This window comes from Bos grunniens, chromosome 16, assembly GCF_055505025.1.
Source record: "Bos grunniens cultivar Pamir isolate PY7600 chromosome 16, Bosgru_T2T1.0, whole genome shotgun sequence".
Classification (NCBI taxonomy): Eukaryota; Metazoa; Chordata; class Mammalia; order Artiodactyla; family Bovidae; genus Bos; species Bos grunniens.
In genome coordinates this window covers 44,065,885-44,086,241 of record NC_141180.1, presented here as the reverse complement: position 1 = coordinate 44,086,241, position 20,357 = coordinate 44,065,885, and the positions used below count along the sequence as shown (strand labels likewise).

Below are 20,357 nucleotides of genomic sequence, written 5' to 3'. Positions count from 1 at the left end.
AACAATTTGGCAATTCTTCAAAATGTCTACCTGCAATGTGGGAGACCTGGGTTTGATCTCCGGGTTGGGAAGATCCCCTGGAAGAGGGCATGGCAACCCACTCCAGTATTCTTGCCTGGAGAATCCCCATGGACAGAGGAGCCTGGTGGGCTACAGTCTATGGGGTCTCAAAGAGTTGGACACAACTAAGCACAGCAAAATGTTAAACACAGAGTTATATATGACCCAGCAATTCCACTCCTGGATACAAACCCAAGAGAAATGAAATACAATATATACCTATACAAAACCTCTTGAAGTCTTGACATATACAGTTTCACAATAGCACCTACATACAAAGAAAAAAATATAATCTCTCAAAAAATTAGCTCATTCCTTCACCTATAACTGTGATTTGCCTCAATGAGACTGTTAAAAAACTATATATGAATAATGGAACTTCTATTATAGAAGAAGAAAGTAACAAGCAAGTACTGTTTCTTCTATGAAAAAAGATTTATCATGCCAAGTAAAAATTATATCCAAATTTGATTTAACCTTAACCTTTGCAGTAGAAAATGGTTATTTCCTAGAGTCAAAAGATGTCTAGAGATGTAACAGTGATACATCTGGACTTGGCAGAGAGCAATGACACATGTTAACATCCCATTCAGGCTGGCCTTTCAACTAGTTGCCTCATACATAACCACACACACACGAGCACACATACCCACACACACACAAGCACACACCCACAACCCACACACCTAAACACCTTACATTTTAAATTTTAAGAATTTTATTTTCAGCTAAGTAGAGCCAAATCTAGCAAAGAACTCAATTCCTTTTTTTCACTGATGTCAGAGCTGAATATCATTGTGTTCAAATTCTTCATTTTATGGATAAAGAAACTGAGGCAAGCAAATATATATTACACCCATAAAGTCACAGACCTAGTTGATGACTGAGCTAAAACTGGAACCTCCAGTCACTATGACTCAGATATTTCCATAATACTGAGCTTCCGGGGCCTACTCAAGAAGGAGAAACTAACACTTTAGTCACACACAGGGACACCTCCAGTTTTCTGTCAGATCTTCAGATGAGAATGTCACTGCCTGGATAATCACAGGGACAACAAAGATTTCCGTTTCTGTCAGAAATACCATCATGCAGAATATTTAAAAATTATGCTCTAGCACAAAAAGACTTTTCCTTAAAGATGCCTAATCATTTTCCTTCTTCTGAACATTTCAAATATAACTTATACATAATAAAACACTTTTATTATTTATACACAATAAAGCATTCAAGCACACTTTGTTCCAACTTTGTAAATAACCACCAAGATGTCATCAAACTTTTCAAATGTTATAAGCAGACACCCACATAATGAGGTTCAGAACATGTGTGTGCTTGCTCAGTCGCTCAGTTGTGCCCTCCTCTGCGACCCCATGGGCTGTATGTAGCCCGCCAGGCTCTTCTGTCCATGGTATTTCCCAAGCAAGAATATTGGAGTAGGTCCTTCTCCAGGGGACCTTCCCAACCCAGGGATCAAACCTGGGTTTATAAAAATCAATGTAAACAATTATGTATCAGATAGGCAATGGCACCCCACTCCAGTACTCTTGCCTGGAAAATCCCATGGATGGAGGAGCCTGGAAGGCTGCAGTCCATGGGGTCGCTGAGGGTCTGATACGACTGAGCAACTTCACTTTCACTTTTCACTTTAATGCATTGGAGAAGGAAATGGCAACCCACTCCAGTGTTCTTGCCTGGAGAATCCCAGGGATGGAGGAGCCTGGTGGACTGCCGTCTATGGGGTCACACAGAGTCGGACACGACTGAAGTGACTTAGCAGCAGCATACAATACAAAAAAGATTGGGAAAATTAACATTAAAAGTTTAAGATTTACTTTTCTTCTACTCTTTTGTATTTTTATATAAAAACATATTAAAAGCTTAAAAAAACTTTATATAAAAAGTACCAAAAAATAAATTTTCTATAAAAATCTTCTTTTAAAAGATATAAGAACATTTAAAAATATTTTACATTGTAGAACTTGTAGTGAGCAGACAATTGGATACAGCATTTTTTATTTTATCTTAAACTTACCCCTCCTCTCCCCTTATAAAACAGAAAGATAGATGCAATTGGGAGAGGAATGTTTTGAAGCAAAATGCATTCTTAAGTAGCAGTGGAATAGAGAGAAAGTAGAAGAGGACAAATCCCCAATACAAAAGCATTTCAGAAAGAGGTAGCAACAAGTTCTAAAACCATGATTTCAGAACTAAGAAAAAGGAAAATCATTCAGATTTGTATAAGAAAAGGCTATTAGTGTTATACAGGGCTCAGTACAAAGCAGAGTCATATGTGGAAGTTTCTATATATTATATTAAAATTTTGGTTTGACTTTCAGTTAATGTAAGCATTAGCCATAATAAAAACAAGTGGTGTGTTTAGAGTATGGTCCTGGAGTTAAACAATCTATAACTAACTAGCTCCTAACTTCGATACGCTCAGTCTCCAAATAAAGTTAATGTGAGCACATTTGTGAAAGGGTCTGCTACACAATGTGGAAAACTGAAAAGGTCTTTTGTTAGAGCCAAAAGGCACTGGCTAATGTTCAACAGCAAACAAAACAATCAATTTTTTATACTGTCAATAAATCAGAATGATTAAAGATCAGAAGCAAATTAGCAAAATTAAAGATGAGAATTTCAGGATGAAATGATCACTTTTTAATCTCAGAGCATTACCAACATCTACAATTCTTAGAAGATTTAAAATTACAGCTTAGATTTTAGGAGAAACTGACACCGGGTTCTGCAAGTGAGCATTCACTTGAAGGGCTGTATGAGAGTGTGTTCAATCTCACGTCTGCAGTTCAAACAGTGTACTTCAGGTTTTTTTTGAATTAATAAAATGCTTACAACTGTCAAAGTGACTTGCTTCAACCTATTTATATCTTTCTTTATATGACAAACATAGACAGTGTATTAAAAAGTAGAGACATCACTTTGCTGACAAAGTTCCACATAATCAAAGCTACGATTTTTCCAGTCATCATGTACAAATGTGAGAGTTGGACCATAAAGAAAACTGAGCACCAAATTGATGCTTTTGAACTGTGGTGTAGAGTCCCTTGAACTGCAAGGAGATCAAACTGTTGCAGGAAGGCGTACCCTTCTAGGGCCCGAAACTGGGCTCTTGTCCAACACTCGGAAATGAATTGTCCTAGGAGACACATGTGCTGACAAAGCAAGAGATTTTATTGGGAAAGGTTCTCCTGGGTTCCCTTACCCTACTGCTCTCCACCCGGGTGCCCTTTCCCAATAAAATCTCTTGCTTTGTCAGCACATGTGTCTCCTCTGACAATTCATTTCCGAGTGTTAGATAAGAGCCCAGTTTCAGGCCCTGGAAGGGGTCAGTCTTCCTGCAACAAAACCAGTCAATTCTAAAGGAAATCAACCCTGAATATTCATTGGAAGGACTGATGCTGAAGTTGAAGCTCCAATACTTTAGCCACCTGATGTGAAGAGCCAACTCAGTGGAAAAGCCGCTGAGGCTTGGAAAGACTGAAGGCAGGAGGAAAAGGGGATGGCGTCACCAACTCAATGGACTCAATGAGTTTGAGCAAACTCCTGGAGATACTGAAGGACAAGGAAGCCTGGCATGCTGCAGTCCATAGGATTGCAAAGGGTCAGACACAACTTAGCAACTAAACAACAAATACAAATTTACCACAATTTCAGCATAGGCCTCACCACTTACATGCTGAAAAGGAGAAGGCAAGGCCACTACACCTTATTATGTCATCTGATTTCCATCCATCAATTCACGCATTCAACAGATTGAGCACTTACCACCTTCTGTATACTATGCTAGGTACTAGGATATGACATGACAATGATGATTAGAAACAACCATCAACCTTGCCTTCATAGACCTTATTATCTAGCAGAGAATAGCCAATCAATCACACAAATACCTTTTTAACAAAAAAGAAGGAAAAGAATCTATTGTGTTACTCTTATTTGTAAGAACTTAGAACTAGAACTCCTGGCTCTAAATTCACTATTCTACTACATTACAATAACTCAGTTAAGTAGGTCATTTAATTTTTCTCTCATCTTACTCAAAACCCATTTTTAACTGTTTATATAACTACTCATCAGAATGTGCTGTAAAGCACTTTACAACTTTTATTTTTAATTTCCCTTTGACGGTATGCATTTTTTAAATGTTGAAAAACCTTAGATTATTTTTCTAAACTTATTTTGTAACGCCTTCTAAAAAAGGAAAATGTCATTTTAAAATGCACCATATGAAAATTCCTGTCTATTCAAATGACATTCTGGAATGAATCATCTCCCAGTGCAGTCATTTTTTTAAAATAGTAGGATTATACCATGTACATGCTGATTACTTAGGTAAGTTTCTTCCATTAATTTTGAAAACATTTTTCCTTCTCTCAATTCCTTTTTTTAAAAAAAAGGTTATCAACAGTAGAAATAATTATGTTCTTTTATAAAACAGGTACAATTTTAAAAACATACATATGTTGATTAAAGTATGGTAATGAATGAATTTGCATAAATGCTGGAAGAAAGGACAGGATTAACATAGATGAGTTAGCCTCATTCTGGCCTTTGTTATTACCTGAACGTTTTCTTCCACCAAATTCAGGGATTGGAGCATTCTCTTCACTGCCCATATCTCCTGTACTCACAGTTAGTTATGTCCTCATTATCAGGCTTTCCAATGCAAAAGTACTTTCACATATTCCTAAAGCACCAGCCTCCCTTTCTTTCACTTCCTTCCTTATCCATTGCAGATTCCTTGATTTGTCATTTCAATCACACTCCTAACAGTTCTTTCCATTGCACCATTTGGCCAACTCAACTCTAAATGAAATTAACTACTATGCTTTCTTTGTGCTTGCAGTGGAGTTTACAGCTTTGTAATTTATTAATATATTTAGGTCTGTGATCCATTTTGAGTTAATTTTGTGAAGGATATAAGCTTTGTGTCTAGTCATTCATTTTGAATGGTATATATATCAAAGAGTGAGTGAGCATTCAGGCCTTCCTAAAAATTAGTCTTCATCAATGATAATATAAACATTTTCACATTGCATTAAACATACATTACTAAGTAGAATATAAAATTCACATAATTTGTAAGATTGAAATAGCTGATTTTAGGGAATTTCAACCAATGCTGCAATTCCAGGTGATGTGACATTTGAAGGTCAACTAAGCCTTTGGAGGGGCTTCCAGGTGGCTCAGTGGTAAAGAACCAGCCTCTCAAGTAGGAGGTGTGGTTCAATCCCTGGGTCAAGAAGATCCCCTGGAGAAGAAAATGGCAACCCACTCCAGTATTCTGGCCTGGAGAATCCCATGGACATAGGAGCCTGGCAAGCTACAGGCCACGGGGTCGCAAAGAGTTGGACAGGACTTAGTGACTAAACAATTACAAGCCTTTGGAAAATCAAATTATACCACACCTCTCTGTCACTGCTTGAAGGAAGGCTCAGCCCTAAATGGATCATGTGAAACTAACAATGTTTTCCATGCATATGTGCTTTTAGGAAGAGATGGAAAGAATACACAGAAGAACTGTACAAAAAAGATCTTCATGACCCAGATAATCATGATGGTGTGATCACTCACCTAGAGCCAGACATCCTGGAATGTGAAGTCAAGTGGGCCTTAGAAAGCATCACTAGGAACAAAGCTAGTGGAGGTGATGGAATTCCAGTTGAGCTACTCCAAATCCTGAAAGATGATGCTGTGAAAGTGCTGTACTCAATATGCCAGCAAATTTGGAAAACTCAGCAGTGGCCACAGGACTGGAAAAGGTCAGTTTTCATTCCAATCCCAAAGAAAGGCAATGCCAAAGAATGCTCAAACTACCACACAATTGCACTCATCTCACACGCTAGTGTGAAGCCAGGCTTCAGCAATATGTGAACCGTGAACTTCCTGATGTTCAAGCTGGTTTTAGAAAAGGCAGAGGAACCAGAGATCAAATTGCCAACATCCGCTGGATCATGACAAAAGCAAGAGAGTTCCAGAAAAACATCTATTTCTGCTTTATTGACTATGCCAAAGCCTTTGTGTGGATCACAATAAACTGTGGGAAATTCTGAAAGAGGTGGGAATACCAGACCACCTGACCTGCCTCTTGAGAAACCTGTATGCAGGTCAGGAAGCAACAGTTAGAACTGGACATGGAACAACAGACTGGTTCCAAATAGGAAAAGGAGTTCGTCAAGGCTGTATACTGTTACCCTGTTTACTTAATTTATACGCAGAGTACATCATGAGAAACGCTGGACTGGAAGAAACACAAGCTGGAATCAAGATTGCCAGGAAAAATATCAATAACCTCAGATATGCAGATGACACCACCCTTATGGCAGAAAGGGAAGAGGAACTAAAAAGCCTCTTGATGAAAGTGAAAGTGGAGAGTGAAAAAGCTGGCTTAAAGCTCAACATTCAGAAAACAAAGATCATGGCATCCGGTCCCATCACTTCATGGGAAATAGATGGGGAAACAGTGGAAACAGTGTCAGACTATTTTTCTGGGCTCCAAAATCACTACAGATGGTGACTGCAGCCATGAAATTAAAAGGCGCTTACTCCTTGGAAGGAAAGTTATGACCAACCTAGATAGCATATTCAAAAGCAGAGACATTACTTTGCCAACAAAGGTTCGTCTAGTCAAGGGCTATGGTTTTTCCCGTGGTCATGTATGGATGTGAGAGTTGGACTGTGAAGAAGGCTGAGCGCCGAAGAATTGATGCTTTTGAACTGTGGTGTTGGAGAAGACTCTTGAGAGTCTCTTGGACTGCAAGGACCTCCAACCAGTCCATTCTGAAAGAGATCAGCCCTGGGATTTCTTTGGAAGGAATGATGCTAAAGCTGAAACTCCAGTACTTTGGCTATCTCATGTGAAGAGTTGACTCGTTGGAAAAGACTCTGATGCTGGGAGGGATTGGGAGCAAGAGGAGAAGGGGACAACAGAGGATGAGATGGCTGGATGGCATCACTGACTCGATGGACGTGAGTCTGAGTGAACTCTGGGAGCTGGTGATGGACAGGGAGGCCTGGCGTGCTGCGATTCACGGGGTCGCAAAGAGTCGGACACAACTGAGCCACTGATCTGATGTGATGTGCTTTTAAAAATCCCTTAGTTCAAGAGTAAGTTTATTAAGCTTGTGCCAAAAATATAATTGTACTTTTGCCTCATACACTTCAATATTGGTGGTTGGTAGTGGCTTAGTCACTAACTTGTGTCTGATTCTTGCACCCCATGGACTGTAGCCCACCAGGCTCTTCTGTCCATGGGATTCGCCAGGCAGGAATAGCAGAGTGGGTTGCCATTTCTTTCTCCAGGGGATCTTTCCCACCCAGGAATCAAACCCAGGTCTCCTGCATTGCAGGCAGATTCTTTACTGACTGAGCCACGAGGGAATCCCACACTTCAATATTACTGGTCAGAAAAAACCATTCCAGAAATATTGCCATTGGTAACAACGTGGATGGACCTATTATACTAAGTGAAGTAAGTTAAACAAAGGCAAATACTATGATATCACTAATCTGTGGAATCTAAAAAATAATACAAATGTATCTATTTGCAAAACAGAAACATACAAAGAAAACAAATGATTACCAAATAGGGAGGCGGGCAAGGGATAAATGAGAAGTAGGAAATTAACAGATATACATTACTATATATAAAACAGATAAACAACAAGGATTTCCTATGTAGCACAGGGAATAAATATGAAAATATATGTATGTATGCATTCTTTGCTGTACACCTGAAACTAACACAGTATTGTTATTATAAATCTATTATACTTCAATTTAAAAAAAAACATTCCATTTCTGATGACACTATAGCAGTCAATCAACAAATACTGACTGGACCTGGCACTACCAGTATTGCTCAGTGCAGGTCATTCAGCTGCTCAGTCATATCCACCTCTTTGCGACCTCATGGACTGCAGCACGCCAGCCTTCCCTGTCCTTCACCATCTCCTGGAGTTTGCTCAAACCCATGTCCATTGAGTCGGTGGTGCCATCCAACCACCTCATCCTCTGTCGTCCGCTTCTCCTCCTGCCTTCAACCTTTCCCAGCATCAGAGTCTTTTTCAATGAGTCAGCTCTTCACAACAGGTGGCCAAAGTTTTGGAGCTTCAACTTCAGCATCAGTCCTTCCAATGAATATTCAGGGTTGATTTCCTTTAGGATTGACTGATTTTACCTTCTTGCAGTCCAAGGGACTCTCAAGAGTCTTCTCCAACACTCTTGCTGGTAGTAGCTTCAGCAAATGACGTGGCTCTGAGCTGTGTTGCTTGAAAAGAAAATCCAGGAAACTGAAGAGCTTTCTTTTGGGGTCAGATGGAAAACACTTCAGGATAGCTAAGAACACAGGCTCTAGAGTCAGACAGACCTGGGGTTGGTGACACAGACAAGATAAACCTCTTGAGCTTCAGGTACACTCCCTGCAACATGGGAACAGTAATAGTACTTTCCTTAGAGAGTAGTTATGTGGATTAGATGACTAGTGTATACAAAGCCCTAGGATTTCTGTTACTTAGGTCTTATTGCAGTGATGGTGGCTTGGGACACCTGTGACTTGTGAGCTACACTGCACACAAGTATTTCTTCACTGGCCTTTCTCTGATATTCAAGAAGGGGCTCTTTGAATTAGTGACACTGCAGCCTGCAAAGGAACAAATCCTAGTAAATAGTTTTTTAAAGGTTTTTGCAGAAGAAAAAAAATCAGTGGGAAGGAAGAAGTTTGTGACAAAGAGAAAACTATGAATGTGACTAAAATTTTATTATGAAAAGAAGAGCTACTGAACATATATAGCTATTTCTGCAATAAGTTAATTTTTTACAAAGGGCATGTAGCAAATCAGAGTCAGTATAAATTTTTGCCTTTTAAGGAGCTCAGACAAAATTATGGCTCTGTTTTTATCAATACTAAATCGAGTACCAATTTTCTTCTTAAATTTTATGATGTCATCTCTTACATGTTAATCATTAGTATTATAACTCAAACTTCTCAAAGGAAAGGTACCACTGGAAAAAAATCACAAATTACATGAATAAATGCAAAATTACTGCTGCAATTTGTAGATATAAAAACATAAATAATGTGCCTTGGTTTGGCATGGAAACCCTGAGATAATAGAAAATCATAAGAAAACATTCACATTCTATAGCTAATATAATATATAAAGTCATAATAGACATTATACTTACTAGCAAACTGTATGTTCAAAGGAGCAGGTGTCATATCTTACCATTGAACTACTCTAAGATTCAAAATTAACTATGTGCCCAGTTACCAAGACCAAGAAGAAATCTAAGGAGCTACATGAATGTTTATGAGATAGGAGTAAAATCTGAAGACTCTCCCTCCAATTCCACAAAGCAAAGAAGAGATGTTCTATATTTTACTTAAAAGAGAGAAATAGGTACTTATAAGAAAGCATGCCAGTCCAAGGCTTCTCTGGTATCTAAAATAAAGCACACAAAAATAAAATAAAATAAAATAAAGCACAGAAAATTATTTTCAAATAAGTTATCTAAATCTTCATTTTATAGTTCAACAGTGAAATAAAATGTCTACTTAAGGCAACTTTTCACATAATTTTTTACTCCTGATAGCAAAGCCTGGGACAAAGGCAGGCTTTCTTTCATTTGAAAAAGAAAATCACACTCATTATCTGATCCCACATCAATTATAAATTCAGAAGAAACAATAAAATATTAATATGGATAGAAATGTTCTTCCCCCATACATAAGCATTTGGGTTTATGAGTTCATGGGTATATATGCATTTAAGTGTATATTAAGTGAAGATGAATATTTCTGAATAATACATGAAAATAGTACAAAATTATCTTTACTGCTTTTTACAAATAAACTACAAGGTTTCTGAAGAGCAGTTCTGATTTTAAATTGCTCCACTGGGGTAGAGCTCCTTAACAAGTATGTTATTCTTCCAGGGACCCTTTCTTTATTCTCATAAGGCCTCAAGGGGATACTGGAAAAATAAGGTATCAGCCCAGTACATACCAACACAAATATCACCACCTTTAAACACTTAAAATGCTTACAAAGAAGAAAAGGAAGGAAGGAAGATGGTGCCATTATTGTATTGGTTTTTTTTTAGGGTACCAACAATCATTATCTTGCATAAATCAGGGGGATCCACTGTTTACCTTTGATTACTTGTACTTATGACTCTTTTTGGCATCTGGTCCCATCACTTCATGGGAAATAGATGGGAAAACAGTGGAAACAGTGTCAGACTTTATTTTTTGGGGCTCCAAAATCACTGCAGATGGTGATTGCAGCCATGAAATTAAAAGACACTTACTCCTTAGAAGGAAAGTTATGACCAACCTAGATAGCATATTCAAAAGCAGAGACATTACTTTGCCAACAAAGGTCTGTCTAGTCAAGGCTATGGTTTTTCCAGTGGTCATGTATGGATGTAAGAGTCAGACTGTGAAGAAAGCTGAGTGGCAAAGAATTGATGCTTTTGAACTGTGGTGTTGGAGAAGACCCTTGGACTGCAAGGAGATCCAACCAGTTCATTCTAAAGGAGATCAGTCCTGGGTGTTCATTGGAAGGACTGATGCTAAAGCTGAAACTCCAATACTTTGGCCACCTCATGTGAAGAGTTGACTCATTGGAAAAGACTCTGATGCTGGGAGGGATTGGGGGCAGGAGGAGAAGGGGATGACAGAGGATGAGATGGCTGGATGGCATCACCGACTCGTTGGACGTGAGTTTGAGTGAACTCTGGGAGTTGGTGATAGACAGGGAACCCTGGCATGCCTCAATTCACGGGGTCGCAAAAAGTTGGATACGACTGAGCGACTGAACTGAACTGAACTGAACTGATAGAGAGCAAACTGCTAGTCAGAGCCAGTGCTGGAATTCAAAGGTTTGTCTGATGCCAAAAAATTGATGCTTATTTTCAGATATTGAAAGCACTGAATCAAGACATATAACAAAATCAGGAGTTCTGGATCAGCCAGAAGAGCAGCAGAGATGGGAGGCAGTGAGGAAGGTAGTCTGTCTAAAAGGCACATCTGAACACAAAAGTGGGCTGCAATAATAAATCAGAGGAGATGACTACAATGAAAACTCTGGCCTCAATCCAAGGAAAAACAGGAGGCATTCCAAGTTACAGAAGGATTCTGTCAAGGTTACTGAGGCCTCTCAAATGTTTCTGGCAGTTGTATTTAAAATGTGTTATAGGAGATCATGGAGAAGGAGTTACTTGAGGTCAACACAAGACTCCAAGGGAATGAAAATCAGTTCATGGAACAGAAAAACACAATAGAAGAGAAAATACTGCAGTGCAACAGTGATCGGATGTAGTGGTGTGGATTCAGAGACACAGAAGATGCTTGTCTGGAAATGTCTTTATCTCACCTCCACTATTTTGAGGGGTAACTTTGCTAGTTATACAATTTGATAGTGGAGAACTAACAGTTATTCAGGAATGCATCTCGAAGAACAATACTTTGGTGTCTTCTACCCCAAAACAGTAACTGAAGACTATCCCAAATAACTTCAGTTATTCAAAGAAATGCATCTTTTGAAACATAAAGATATTAGGTACCAAGCATCCACTATATGTCTGAAACACAATACTGTACATCTAGTTTCTGAAATTGTGAAAGATAAGATTTTTAAATGGCCGCTACTTATGTATTTTACAATTACAGAACTGCAAAGGGTCATTGTTAAGAGAGAAATACTAATTGAGACTCATCGAAGAACAAAATAGTATATTGGGCAAAGAGGATAGGAGTAGAAAATGTTTACAAAGTTGAATAAATAAGACTGTTGAACGACTTTAGAGTCTAAATGAGAAAAGCACAGTTATTAAAGTTATTTTTTAAAAATCATAGAAAGTATATGTAATACAGGAAAAATTACTTATTATTACACAATATAATTTTTTCCATACGTTAAAATCCCATTACACTAGTGGCTTTCATATTTTTGACTACTACAGTAATAACTTCAGATTATGACCCAATATACACATATTAACACATGTAAATATGTTACTGATAAATTTCACAGAGCAATATTTATCCTTACTATACACTGTGTACTAAGACATTTTTTCTTTTCTTTTTATTTTATTTAACTTTTATTTTATATTGGAGTATGGTTGATTAACAGTGCTGTGTTAGTTTTGGGTGTATAGCAAAGTGATTCAGTTATACATATATAAAGAGCCATTCTTTTTCAACTTACTAAGCTATTTCTTACTCCAGTCTTTTTTTTTTTTAACACATTAATGGAGTCCCACTAAACTGACTTTATTTATTTATTTATTTATTTAAAACTTTACAATCGAAATGAATCTGCCACAGGTATACATGTGTTCCCCATCCTGAACCCTCCTCCCTCCTCCCTCCCCATACCATCCCTCTGGGTCATCCCAGTGCAGCAGCCCCAAGCATCCAGTATCGTGCATCGAACCTGGACTGGTGACTCATTCCATATATGATATTATACGTATTTCAATGCCATTCTACCAAATCATCCCACCCTCTCCCTCTCCCACAGAGTCCAAAAGACTGTTCTATACATCAGTGTCTCTTTTGCTGTCTTGTATACAGGGTTATTGTTATCATCTTTCTAAATTCCATATATATGCATTAGTATACTGTATTGGTGTTTTTCTTTCTGGCTTACTTCACTCTGTATAATAGGCTCCAGTTTCATCCACCTCATTAGAACTGATTCAAATGTATTCTTTTTAATGGCTGAGTAATACTCCATTGTGTATATGTACCACTGCTTTCTTATCCATTCATCTGCTGATGGACATCTAGGTTGCTTCCATGTCCTGGCTATTATAAACAGTGCTGCAATGAACATTGGGGTACACGTGTCTCTTTCCCTTCTGGTTTCCTCAGTGTGTATGCCCAGCAGTGGGATTGCTGGATCATAAGGCAGTTCTATTTCCAGTTTTTTAAGGAATCTCCACACTGTTCTCCATAGTGGCTGTACTAGTTTGCATTCCCACCAACAGTGTAAGAGGGTTCCCTTTTCTCCACATCCTCTCCAGCATTTATTGCTTATAGACTTTTGGATCGCAGCCATTCTGACTGGTGTGAAATGGTACCTCACAGTGGTTTTGATTTGCATTTCTCTGATAATGAGTGATGTTGAGCATCTTTTCATGTGTTTGTTAGCCATCTGTATGTCTTCTTTGGAGAAATGTCTATTTAGTTCTTTGGCCCATTTTTTGATTGGGTCATTTATTTTTCTGGAATTGAGCTGTAGGAGTTGCTTGTATATTTTTGAGATTAGTTGTTTGTCAGTTGCTTCATTTGCTATTATTTTCTCCCATTCTGAAGGCTGTCTTTTCACCTTGCTTATAGTTTCCTTTGTTGTGCAGAAGCTGACTTTACAACTTAACAAATATAGCCAAAAATCTTTGAAAAACACCGTTATTACCTCCCATGCTCCCTTCACTCTCAGGCTCACCACCCTCAAAAAGACAAAAAAATGGTTTTCCTTACTGAAACCAAGCAATATATCAGTCATTAAAATAAATGTGCTGAACTGAAAACCGACTAGAAAGGGGAAACAATCATACATTCACACTGGCTACTGACTCATCCATGCACAGACAGAGTAGTAGCTCAAAATGAGGAGGAAATTACAACTCTAAGGTTCAGTAAGGTTATAAGTGAACAACCCATGATGCTATGGGGCCTGGGCTGCGTGGCACAAATAATCAAACTGCTTAAAGTTCTCATAGAAAGATGAAGCAAAAAAGAATCAGTGTTTCTGAAATAAATTATCTGAAACAGAGTCCAGTGAAAGTGCCATATGACACTTCACTAGGTCTAAATAATTACATTCTAGCTAACAAGAATTATCACTTCTGCAGAACTAGTTTAATAGCTAAAGAAAAGAAAGAAAGTCATTCAGTCATGTCCGACTCTCTGTGACCCTATGGACTGTAGCCCACCAGGCTCCTCTGTCCATGGGATTTTCCACGGAAGAATATTGGAGTGGGTTGCCACTTCCTTCTCCAGGGGATCTTCCCGACCCAGGTATCCAACTTGGGTCTCCTGAATTGCATCTGAGCTGCCAGGGAATCCCCTTAAAAGCTAAACACCAAATTTAAAATGTGCATTATTTAAATATTTATTGTACAAATTATTTGAACTTATGGATCATAACTCAATGCCACTTAGAAGTTTTATCTCTTCCAGCAAACAATGAAGTCCTTGGCAATTTTTTTTAAATGTATCAAATTGCTGCAAGTTTTGTTACCATAGTTCTCATTACATTTTCCCACTTGCGCAAGAATTAAGAGTGAACTTTTGCGCTTCCCTCATTTCCCATGGCATCTCACAATACAGCCATGGTCTGTTAATCAATACAAGTTTAACAAAACATTCTCATTACTATTTTAAAAAATACTTTAGTTAACTGTAGGGAACTAGGAAATTTTGGCTAAAGTTTTAAACTACTAGTTCTCTTCTTAACTGGACAGCAGTAAGCACCCTCTGTTGTATTTTGTTTTATTACTAACAGAAGCAGAAGGTATTAAGAGGTGACAAGAATACACAGAAGAACTATACAAAAAAGATCTTCACAACCAAGATAATCACAATGGTGTGATCACTCACCTACAGCCAGACATCCTGGATGTGAAGTCAAGTGGGCCTTAGGAAGCATTACTATGAACAAAGCTAGTGGAAGTGATGGAATTCCAGTTGAGCTATTTCAAATCCTAAAAGATGATGCTGTGAAAGTGCTACATTCAATACGCCAGCAAATTTGGAAAACTCAGCAGTGGCCACAGGACTGGAAAAGGTCAGTTTTCATTCCAGTCCCAAAGAAAGGCAATGGCAAAGAATGTTCAAACTACTGCACAATTGCACTCATCTTACACACTAGCAAAATAATGTTCAAAATTCTACCAGGCAAGCTTCAACAGTATGTGAACTATGAACTTCCAGATGTTCAAGCTGCATTTAGAAAAGGCAGAGGAAACAGAGATCAAATTGCCAACATCTACTGGATCATTGAAAAGACAAAGAGAATTCGAGAAAAATATCTATTTCTGCTTTATTGACTATGCCAAAGCCTTTGACTGTGTGGATCACAACAAACTATGGAAAATTCTTAAAGAGATGGGAATACCAGACCACCTGACCTGCCTCCTGAGAAATCTGTATGAGGACAAGAAGCAACATTTAGAACCGGACATGGAAAAACAGACTGGTTCCAAATCTGGAAAGGAGTATGTCAAGGTTGTATACTGTCACCCTGCTTATTTAATTTATATGCAGAGTACATAATGAGAAACACTAGGCTGGATGAAGCACAAGCTGGAATCAAGATTGCCGGGAGAAATATCAATAACCTCAGATATGCAGATGACACCACCCTTATGGCAGAAAGTGAAGAATTAAAGAGCCTCTTGATGAAAAGTGAAAGAGGAGAGTAAAAAAGTTGGCTTAAAACTCAACATTCAGAAAACTAAGATCATGGCACCTAGCTCCGTCACTTCATGGCAAATAGATGGGGAAACAATGGAAACAGTGACAGACTTTATTTTGGGGGGCTCCAAAATCACCACAGATGGTAATTACAGCCATGAAATTAAAAGACGCTTACTCCTTGGAAGAAAAGCTACGACCAAAAAAAAAAAAGAAAAGAAAAGCTACGACCAACCTAGACAGCATATTCAAAAGCAGAGACATTACTTTGCCAACAAAGGTCTGTCTAGTCAAAGCTATGGTTTTTCCAGTAGTCATGTATGGATGTGGGAGTTGGACTATAAAGAAAGCTGAGTGCTGAAGATTTGATGATGCCTTTGAACTGTGGTGTTGGAGAAGACTCTTGAGAGTCCCTTGGACTGCAAGGAGATCCAACCAGTCCATCCTAAAGGAGATCAGTCTTGAGTGTTCATTGGAAGGACTGATGTTGAAGCTGAAACTCCAATACTTTGGCCACATGATGCAAAGAGCTGACTCATTGGAAAAGACCCTGATGCTAGGAAAGATTGAAGGCAGTAGGAGAAGGGGATGACATAGGATGAGATGGTTGTATGGCATCACTGACTCAATGGTCATGAGTGTGAGTATATTCCGGGAGTTGGTGATGGACAGGGAGGCCTGATGTGCTGCAGTCCACAGGGTCGCAAAGAGTCGGACACAACTGAGCAACTGAACTGAACCACTTAATATAGGAAATGTTTCAGATCTAAGAAACGCAAAACTGTCTACCCCTTTTGCCTTACTCTAGTCCTTTTACCTTCATCTTCTTTTCCACTCTTCCAAATTTCAAAGCATTTAATTTTGGCACAAACTAAACTATCTTTAATTGAATCCTCCCTTTATTGAGTGAAAACTGTTTTTTTTTTAAAAAGAGAGAATAAGATCTGTCTCACAAAGATTTGCCAAAATAAAAGCCCACCCACTCAGGAAAACGGTAAGCCTTCTAGTTAGCTACACTCTGTAGTTACCAATGAACTACAGAGTTGTAATTTCCTTTTCCTTTTAAGGAACCTTGCAACCACCTATACAAAGATGGATCAACAGCCTAGCACAAACGGTTATCTGAGTTGGGGAAGAAACAGGAAACTAGTTCTTACCCATCATCCCATCCCAGGAAGAAGTGACTGGCTCCTTCTGGATAATGAATATAGATAAACACAGGCAGACTCTAAAATTGTAAGTAAATAACTGGCCCATTTAGCTTTTCTGGGACCAAAAAAGGATCACACTTTAAATTCTAAAGGTGAACTAACTCAGTTTCTAAATGCTGAAATACACCCTTAAATTCTCTGCAGACCTGGATCAATGGGAGGCACCATGTATCTTATTTTTTATGGTACTTCTCCTAAGCTTTTGAACACTCTCAGTTCCTTCAAAACCCTCACATATATTCTTTTCAAAACACAATTCAAATTCCACCTGCTTGGCAAAAATCTCCATGAGCCTCCCAAATGAAAGACATTTTTCAATACTCTGAAATCCCCTTGCGTTTTATCTGACCCTTTGAAGCACATTTACAGTTGTCTACATACAGTTTATCTATCTACTATAATGTAAATCCCTGAGGACAAAGGAAGGGTATCATTCATCTTTATATCCCCAAAGTACATATCCTAGGGCCTTTTACAAGTTGGCATTCAGTCAATAATTGGTCAGTACTTCAATCCTGGACTCATATAAGAACCAGTTCCTACTGAAAACTGTTTATAAAATACCTAGCACAACACAACCCGGGCAGGTTTTTTTATATGCCCATCTGTTGCTGTTAAGATTACAAAAAAAATTGTTGTATTTCTATATCTTACTACTTTACTTCTACTTTTAATAAACTTTACCCTGCATATCTACTAATTGCTTGTCACTAATATATTTACAAGTTTTTAAAAGTACATCAGCCAAATCATATATATATTTTTTGCACTCAAATAAACATGCGTTTAATTAGTCACTATATAAACAAACTAATAATTTCTAAACACCTACGAGACTGAGGTAAACACACTCAAGCCTTTAAAAACACCAGTGATTGGGAGAGGAGAAGAAAAGACATACCACCAGATACTGTACTTAATTCCTCGTGTCTGATTACTATTAAGAAGTTCAACATCAGACTTTCTGTTTTTAATAATAAAACAAAAGGCTGATAAAATACGTTGACAGTGTAGGTTGCTTTCACACACATGATCTTCAGCAGGCTCTGTACAGACTGAATTGATAGAATAAGAACCCTTCTAGACTCAGTCCTAGGTTCTAGGTGGGAGAAGGGGGGATATACAGAGGTCAAAATAACAATCCTCATAATCAGGTGCTTTGCAATCATCCTAAATGGGCAAATAAAAACCAGTACACATGAAAAAAAAAAAGCTAGAAAACTACACAAATAATTCAGAAATAAGCCAAGTGCTGTGATAAGCCAAAACTACAGGCATTTGAAGAAGAGCAGTTTATATGATCATCATGACAAAGCCACAGAGAGCTGAGCTGGGAATAAGCTTGGGTGTTATTGGTGGCCTGGGAGGATGGAGCTTGTACAAGGACACAGAAGGTTCAACAAATGATATGTTTACATTTTAAAAACCAAATGAAAGTAGTGGATCATTGAGATAGTGAACATTCTGAATAGAGACATAAGATCATAAGGCTAAAATTAAAATAAGAGTCATCTGAATAGGGATATGCTCTGTTGAGGAGGAGCCTTATTGCCAGTACCTAGAAAAGTATCTGGCAAAAGAAGGGGCTCAATAAATGTTTTCCAATATAATAACTGGATGTACAGATGGATGGATAAGAGCACAAACAGTCTAAATCAGAGAGACTGATTGGGAGACGAATCAAATGTCTTAATTCAGGCCTAAAAGTGGTAACAGTTAAGAATGAAGAGGAAGTGATGAATATGAGACAATTTTAAGTAAGTAGTAATAAATTCATGACAGAAAGGGAAGAGATACGGGAATAAAACACAGAGATGGATCAAAGCTTTTTCAAAGTTTCCAAAGTGAATGGAAGAATGCAGGGATCTTTTCAAAGGTAAACGTAATAAGATTACATTTAGGCCAATAGATTTTTGAAATGAAGACAGAACTTTTAATTGTTATGGTAATTAATAATTTGGAGCTACAAGATTAGGCAGATTCTTTACAAGCTGAGCTACCAGGAAAGCCCAGAAGTACAGAACTGATGATTTAAAATCCTCCCCTCCATAAAAAATGTATTAGAATAGATAAAAGCTAGCAATTTCATGAAAAATTCCCAAAGGAAACATATCTTCCAAAAAATCATTTTTATCATCATCAACAAAGCAATAACATGACTCTAATTTATTATCAGTATTATTATTGTAGCTGTTAACATTTACTGAGCCTTTATTATGTATTATGCACCACAGTGATTTATATATATTATTGCATTTTATCCTTACAGTGATTCTAGAAGATTGTTATGATTGTACCCACCTTCCAGAATAGGAAACTGGGACACAGAGTAGTTAAATAACCACATTTAAGTGCCAGAAGCAGAACTTAAATCTAAGTTTGATAATATTATAGGCCAAATATTCTCTAAGATCCTAGATAGAATTAAAAAAAAAAAAAACTCAACATTGCTTTTCCTATTTTTAAAAAATCTTAATCTATGAAGGTTTCTATTACTGTTTTACAACATATGTAATGTATTAACACAGAGGTGTATAAATTACAACTAAGCACTCTTTTATGAGGGACAGACAGTCTATTTTTTTCTAGTAGGAATGGGAGATCAAAACAATTTATATATATACACACACACACGTACATATATATGTTTTATATATGTGTGTACATATGTTATATGTGTACATGTGTGTACATATATGTTATATATATATGTACATATATATACATACACACACACACCCTTTCCTGTCTACCTTTGTTTCCTACAAGAATTCAGTATCAAAAGTTTTATCTTCTTTTTTCTTTAAAAAGAGACCACTTAAATGCCCAGAAGAATTAAAAGTGGGGTCTTGAAGATATATATATATCTTCACACACACACACACACACCCCCATGTTCACAGCAGCATTATTCACAATAGCTAAAATATGGAAGCAATCCAGCGTCCATTAATGGGTGAATGAATAAACAAAAATGTGATATATACATACAAGGGAATATTATTCGGCTTTAAAAAGGAAGGAAATTCTGACACTTGCCACAACATGGATGAAACTTGAGGACATTATACTAAATAAAATAAACCAGTCACGAAAAGATAAATACTGCATGATTTCATTTACGTGAGGTACTTAAAGAGTAGTCAAAACTATAGTTGCCAAGGCCTGGGGGAGAGGGAAATAGGAGTCATTGTTTATAGGTTACAGAGTTTCAGTGTTACAAGATGACAAGAATTATGGAGATGGATGGTTGGTTGCACAACATTATAAGTGTATTTAATACCACTGAATTGTACACTTAAAAATAGTTAAGATGATAAATTTTATGTTGTGTGTATTTTGTCACAGTAGTTTTTATTTTTTGTCTGGCTATTGATTGTGAAAACTGATAAACATGTTTTATTATTGTGGGAAAAAAAAAAGGAAGAAAAAAGAAAAAAACAGACCACAGATGCTCAAATTCTCTATTTACACATTCATTTATTTTAAAAGCATTTATTAACTGCTTCTCTTGTGCCAAACTCTGGTGGTACATTCAGTGATTTCTAAGAAACAATCCCTGATTTTAAGGAGGTCAGTAAGGAAGTCAGTGATGTAAAACCCAAATACATAAACAAATCATTCTAAGTTAATATT

General features: G+C 37.5%; 1 protein-coding gene across 8 annotated transcripts in view; it reads right to left on the bottom strand.

The window, feature by feature from the left end:
- Positions 1–20,357, bottom strand: part of NME7 (NME/NM23 family member 7) — a 249,209-nt gene that overhangs the window by 210,396 nt on the left and 18,456 nt on the right. For 2 of the 8 annotated variants that reach the window (XM_086344834.1, XM_086344831.1), the window contains exon 1: positions 9,487–9,519. The exons of the other annotated variants lie outside the window; for them this stretch is intronic. The gene's annotated coding sequence lies outside the window, so the exon portion shown is untranslated. Of the gene's footprint in view, positions 1–9,486; positions 9,520–20,357 lie in introns of those variants that run through there. 8 annotated transcript variants of the gene reach the window in all.